Below are 7,330 nucleotides of genomic sequence, written 5' to 3'. Positions count from 1 at the left end.
AACAGCCATGCCTAGAGACTGCAGGCCACAAAAAAAGTGGCTGCAGCGGGGGGGACGTGAAGCAGTGGCGATCAGGGGGCATCTCCCAGAAGGAAAACAGGAAGGGCGTGAGGAAGGGGATCCTGCAGCTGCACTGGCCCACGGACCCTCTGTTGAGTACTCCAGTGACCAACGGACTGGCAGGGCTGGGAACTGGGCTAGGATGGGAGAGATCCTGTCCTAGGAGAGCTGTCGGGTCACTAGGCTTGTTCCTCTGAATCACTGGGTAACTGTGAGGCAGTTGTCTAAATTACTGAGGAGCAGAGTCAGTGCCCCTGGGCAACGTGGATCATAAAATGTCAAGTGTCAGTATTAATGAGCATCTCTCGCAAGGGAAGGACCCAGGACTGGCCCGTCCATCTCTCAGTGGGAGCTGCTTTTCATCTCCTCGCTAGGATTCTAGAGCTAGTGCTCTAGACAGGGAATTCGAAGCGATAGATGCTGAACCAGAGTATGCGGGAGAGGCCAAAGGAGAGGGAATACATGAATTCCTGAAGGTTTATGGGTCGCGATGGCTAATTTTATGCATCAGTTTGACTGGGCCAATGATGACCAGATAGCTGGTAAAATGTTTTTCTGGGTGTGCCTGTGAGGGTGTTTCCTGAAGAAATTAGCATTTGAATCCAAAGACCTGAGAAGAGGCACTCAAAAAAGTGACATCCAATCCACTGAGTAGAAAAAGGCAGAGGGGATGCAGATTAGCTGAGACATCCGCCTCCTCCTGCCTCTGGACATTCACTGTCCTGGTTCTTGGGCCTTTGCACTCAGAATGAATTCCACCCCTGGCTTGCCTGGTTACCCAGCTTGCAAATGGTAGATCATGGAACTTCTTGACCTCCCTAATTACAAGAGCTAATTCCTAGACTAAATGTCAACTCATAGGTGGCTGCATATCCTTTTAGTTCCGTTTCTCTGGAGAACCCCAATACACGTGTCCGTCGTTACCTAAGTCTTCCTGCTGCTCCCGTGCGCTCTAAGCCCCACCAACAGCTCCAAGCTTCATTTCAGAAAGGAAACCTCCAGATTCACACAGCTAAGTGAACAGTGTAACCAGATTTGCACTGCTGTCTTGCTGTCTCCTCAGGCCTAATTTAACAAGCCGGCTTAGTGACAATAATCCATGGGAAGAGAAAAGCAGAGCAGCTTCAGCTCCCCTCACCCACTGACCTATCTGTGGTTACAACTTGCTGTCTTCACTCGAGGATCTAGTTATGCCAACCTCCAAAGGAAGGGGAACCGGTAGGCATCCAAGCCATCGGCATCCTGTGTGATTAAGAGTCAGAGGCAGGGCTTATAGAGGGGAGGGCACTATTTAGACAAGGGAGAAAGTGTTGATGTGGGGATCACAGTAAAATATTTTGTATCACAGGGGTGCCTGGGTGGCTCAGTAGGTTAAAGCCTCTGCTTTCAGCTCAGGTCATGATCCCAGGGTCCTGGATCAAGCCCCGCATCAGGCTCTCTGCTCAGCAGGGAGCCTGCTTCCCCCTCTCTCTCTGCCTGCCTCTCTGCCTACTTGTGATCTGTCAAATAAATTAAAAAAAATATATATTTTGTATCACACAGTTTTTAGGTCTGCTTGCTCTCACTGATGAGTTTTCAACATGCTTGCCTTTTCAGATCCGCCTTTTACCAACATTTTTTATTCAAACTTAAGTTTGCCCATGCACGTGCACGTACACACACTTTTTCCCTCTTTCTCACTAACTTCTGAAAATTCCTGCTTTTCAGAAAGTTTAGAGAAATTACTTTTTCCTTCCTGAGTTTATTCTCAGCCTACTTCCAATAGGCATTTCATCACCTTTTTTTTACAAGTCTTGACACAGTAGACAAGTGAAGTTTGTTGGCTTTTCTTTGGTTCTTAATGACTGTGTGGTACTTTGCTCGGTTGTAATAAACATGTAATTGTTCGGGTGACTAAGTGAGTTAGCTGCTCAAGGGTTCTATTCCAACAGTACCTAGGGCTTAGAAACCCTGCATAGGCAGGACACAGGTTTCGTGCTGGGAATTAAAAACTGTAGTATGTTCTCTCGAATCTTCTCAATGGGTATCTCTTCAATTTTTGAGTGTGGATTTGATTACTAAAAATGGCCAAAATTCATTCAAAATCAAGACCGGAGCACATACAGAATAATACTGGTTTTTCTAAATGCAACAAAAAGGGTGTGAAACCACGCGTTATTGTTAAATCCGAGCTGGTAATGACATCACCATGGTCCTTCTTCATTCTTCAGCAATCTGCCAGCGTCACCACAACAGAAGTCAGGGTACAGCGCAGGCCCCCGTGCAGTTCCCGGTTTCTGGTTCCCATGTGTGCTCAGGTGGGATCCCACCAGTGTTTCATAGACCAGGTCTCCGGACAGCACGAGTAGTGGGCACGGCTGAAGTGAATGCTGCTTTCCCCACGGCCTCTAGAGGTCCTAACTTAACTATAGAGATCAGTCAGAACTTTTTCCACAGCAATTCTCATAGCCTGATTTCCTACTAAATTACGACGTCCCAAACCGGATTCATCTGCCCTTTATTAATCTGCAGTCCACAGCCCCCCACAGTCCACAGCCTCCAGTAAAACTGGCTAACTGGTCACTTCCAGTCCAAGAACTCACTTTCTATGATCTTCTCAACTTGCAGGCACATTAGAATCATGTGGGGGGAACTCAAACAAAACACACAGGGTCTGCCCCAGGCAAATTAGATCCTGCCAGGGTGGGCCCTGGCGTAAATATTTTTAAGTTTCCCGATGATTCTAATGTTCAACCAAGAACAAACCAGTGTAACAGTCTCCCTCCCCATGTGCTTGTCCCAGCCTCATGGGCTCACCATGCAGAAATGAACATCCTGAATTATTACTTAGTGGTTATTAAATGTAGGATTGATTTAATTATCATCCATTGTTTTTATCCTGCTGTTTACTCGGTGAGGTTGGCTTGTAGATACTGTTTCTCTTACACAATTTTTTAAAACTGTAATTCAAAGCCAAGAACTGACTTATATGTACTGCTTTCTGCTTGCTTAACCCAATCTCTCCAGTAACATGCCTGCCTTCCTAACTCGTTATAATTCCTCGGGTACGTAAACCAGTTATCTTGCACAAGTTGCTGGTACAAGTCAACATGTTAAATAGGGCAACCCAACATTTTCTGGAGCACTTAGTTTTTAATCTCTCCTCACATGTACTGCTTTTGTCCCATTGCTCCCCAGATTGTAACCTCGGGCTAGCTTCTCCCCAGCACAGGCGAGCAAACTGGGAGTAAAGGAACGATCACTGCCCAGTCTTGAATGAAGAGAAGCATCAGAAACATCCAGGAAATTGTTAAACTGCTCGACAAGTAATTCTGCATCGACTACATCAACACTTTCACTGGCCTGGAATGTTTCAAAGCACTTCTGAAGACCTTTCCTCATTTGAGCATCCCAACACCTACGTAAAGTTGGTCGAGCGGGTATTGTCCTCATGCTAGGAATGAGAAAACGGATGCACAATTAAAACTCTGGCCTCCTGAGTTCGTTTCCAAGAACTTTTCCATTCCAATAATCCTTGTTCTTGTAAAGTACTACAAATGCTGTATAAAAAACATTTCACATTATAAACATGGGAAAAATAACCACCAAATGACCCCAGTACCCTAGAACAATCATTATTTTTTGGTAGGTCTTTTTATTTTCCTATGCTTTAAACAAATGCAATGAAATGCATATTGCGTATTTAAAACAACATTTTATAGTTTCGCTAGAACTTTGTCAGTTTGTGTGGCTTTGGAGTACTGATAAGATTCTAGGGATCATAACTTTCCAAGGCATTTATTCTGCTGCGTCAAAGCAATCTCAATAGGGCAGAAGGTGGGGAGAAACCAGACAAGGAACACAGGACTCAGACATAAAATCTTAAATTCTGTGATTTTAGAGCTGGAAGGGATTGGATATTACCATAGTGTTCCATCTGAATTAGGAAAATGAGATCTACACAAATTCAGTGGCTTGCTCGGTATCAAGTAGGCAGTTAGTGTTCGACAAGGACCGGAACCCAGTTCTTCACTCCCACCCTGGGGGGTCTTCCCACTGGGCGATCATGTGTTGAGCACCCACGTCCCCCCAGCACGGGGCCCAGGAGGGATACAAAACAAGACGTGGCCTCTGTTCTTGGGTAGCTTACTTTTCAGAATAAGATTGTACGGTAAATACTGGCTTCGCTGATAAACAAACACAAAGCCACATAGCTCAATGAGATTTTGTCAGATATTTGAAATGGACCTGGCGATGTCTGAGAGCATGGCAGTGACAGCACACTGCTTTTGAGGTCTCTTGGACTGTGCTCTGTCAATCTGCCTTCTTTAGCAGTTGATTGGTCCCAACGTTTATTACTTTTTTGTTTTGAAGAGGCAACTCGACCAAGTTGACGAAAGTCCTTGTGGATATGTGTTATGATTATGACCAGAGTTACACGCTCAAAAAGAAAACTAGAGAAGGGTCATAAAGGGAGGAGGAACCCTCTAGAAAGTGAGAGATTGCTCTTTTTGCAAGATACATAAATAGTACCTTCCAGGTCCTTTACGCTAAGGACAAGAAGCACTGGTCTCTGAGAGTCCGAATGAAGTAGAAGTCTTTGGAGGAACCCTCTCACAGGCGAAACGAAGACTCTCGCCTATCCTAGTAATACTAGAAGTGCAGTCTGGGCCACCATTTGCTATTCCCAAGTGATTCTACCGGGCCCACGGACGCTGGTGGCGGGAACACAGGCCCTTTCCTCCTTACTATAGTGGACTGAACCAAGGTGCACCTGTAACCGAGGGCAGCCAACCCAAGTGTTGGCTAGAAACTTGTGTGACTTGGTAGAGGAGGAACTGGGCTAGCTCCCTGCTTCAGAATCTGAAGAACAACAAAAGAACCAGAGCCACATGGTGTCCCGGTACACGGGACCTTGTGGGACCCAGCAGGCACAGAGAAGACAGGTTAAACACCAAAGAAGATGGCAGGCAGAAAGCTGAGACATCCGGCAATGGCGTACACGCTTCGGTAGAGCGGTCCGGACCTGGCCGTCTGTCCGGTCGGTCCTGGACACCTTTGGTGACAGCTGCCGTAGTGACACCTTCTGTGGCAGGCTCTGTGCTGAGGACTTCACACCGGCTTCCTTTCCCTCTGAGACACAGACCTTGTTCTCACTTTACAGATAAGGAAACTAGGCTCCTGACGGTTAAGTAACATATGTTACTTGTGATGATGCCAGGACCCGAGAACAGGTCTGACTCAGCGTCTAGGCCCATTTCGCTGTACTCGCCCACGTGTGTCCTCAAGTTAAGTGTCTGTGCACTCCCCCACCCTCCTCCACTCCCTGCCAGTCTGACCTCACTCAAGGTCTTTTAGCTGCTAAGAGCCCGACACTTCCCTGGTCTAAGACCGTCTTGTACACAGACCCTGTAAGGAGCGAGTGCTTCCTTTGTAAAGTGAACAGAGCAAATCCACCAAACACACAGGAAAAAACAAATCTGATGGTAAGAGTTCCTCCCCTGTAAGCCATTTGGGGAAAGGCTGGCTTTTAGGCATTGCCACTGAGCAGCGCCCAGATAGCTTTTTGTTGTCCAAGCAGCTGCGACATGGTGACAGGTGGGGAGCAGGCCTGGGCTACCTGACTCTCCTGAGACACAATGTGAGCAGAAACTGGGTTTTCCATCCCGTTTGGAATGGCTAAAGGAACTGCTACTGTGAACATTTATTATTCCTCAGTAAGCCATAGAGTCTGATCCTGGTTGAGCTAGGCATAGGTCATCCAAGTCTCTCCAAAATGCGCCAAAAAGAAGCCCAGAAGAGGCTCCCACCGGGAACTCTGCAGTTATTATTAATGTTGAGAAAGTCATGTAAAGCACTGCTCTAGCCAGAGCCCAGCTATGGTATTTCTAGTATCAAATATCCAGCAAAAAGGATCAGAGACTTCTCTCACTTTCTAGACAGGCAATCAACTTCCATTTATTTTCACATCTGTGGCTGAAACAGAGGCTCATCTAATGGCGAGTGAATCTGGTCATAGTGACATCTTGATCTACTCTGAGGAGAGAGGCCTATTGTGTGAGATGGGCTTCCTTGCTTGGGGGGGGGGGACACACGATGAGGGGCACGTTTCTGGGTTCTCCTCTCTCCTGTCTCGTCCTGACAACCAACCCTCAATACTTCAACTACAATTAAGCGCACCCGTTCTCCCAGGAGTCCTTGCCGGAACAAGCGTCTCCACACACTGAAACCTTTCCATTGGACTTAACTTTCCCACCGAGCGCATTTTATGTATCTGCCCTTGAATCTGAAGCAAACAAACTCGCGAGCCGGCCTGGAGTTCTACTGGGTGGAGGACGGGTGCAGGGAAAGGAGACCGGAATGCACAGCTGAAAACCCCTGGGGTGCGAAGGGCTGAGGTCTAGAACGCCCACTTCCATCCTTCTGGCCTGGCCCTGCCCATTCCCTTTCACTCAGCTTCACGGCTCTTGCCTCATTGGTATGTGAACCGTGTTCACAGCCTGCCAAAGTCTGGGTCCCTGCTGGCTACAGTTCCTCGCAGAAAGGACTGTGGGATCCATCTGCAGCATTTTAACCCACAGGTCTTTTTCATTAACAAGCTCCATGTCCTCATTCAATCTTCGAGTAAAAAAGAATTTCTGATATTATCTAGACCAACATCACACCTAACATAGGAGCCCTTTTCAAGCATACCCTGGCAAATGTTTACATGCCTCCAGAAAAGGGAGCTCACCACCTAAAGATAGCACTTTGATTCTTCTCCCTTTTAATTAGGAGATCAAGGTGCAATCCAGAGCTGGGTCGCACACCAAGTTCCTAGTGGGTCAGCAGTGAAGCTGGAACCCTGGTTTTGGGAACCCCAGAACCCCCACATTTATGCATGGCATGGGTCCGGATTCTAGCTCTTAATCCCAATATGCCAGGGTTCTGTTCATCAGTCATCTTGAGGGGATATAGCTCAGGAAAGAGCATTTGACTGCATCAGTCATCTTGATTTGCTCTATATTATTTTTGTGTGTTTTTTTGTTTTATGTTGTTTTTATCACCTTTAAACTATAAATTACAGCAGCAGACTAGGTCTCACACCCATTTCTTAGGCCTCCCAGACCCCTGGTGCTGTGACTGTCCCAAGCAGATGTTCCATAAATGTGGTCATTCTAAAGAGCTGCGTGTTCAGACAGAGCCTTCCCAAGAGCAAAGCTAGCTAGGGTAACACTTTTTCTTAGTGTGCTTCGGCAGAGGTAGGCCCGGTGAAGGCTGAGCTAGGTGATAAGGAACAAATGGGTCTCTC

The sequence above is a fragment of the Mustela lutreola genome, chromosome 4 (genome assembly GCF_030435805.1).
Source record: "Mustela lutreola isolate mMusLut2 chromosome 4, mMusLut2.pri, whole genome shotgun sequence".
NCBI classification, from domain to species: domain Eukaryota; kingdom Metazoa; phylum Chordata; class Mammalia; order Carnivora; family Mustelidae; genus Mustela; species Mustela lutreola.
Note: the sequence above shows the minus strand (reverse complement) of the source record.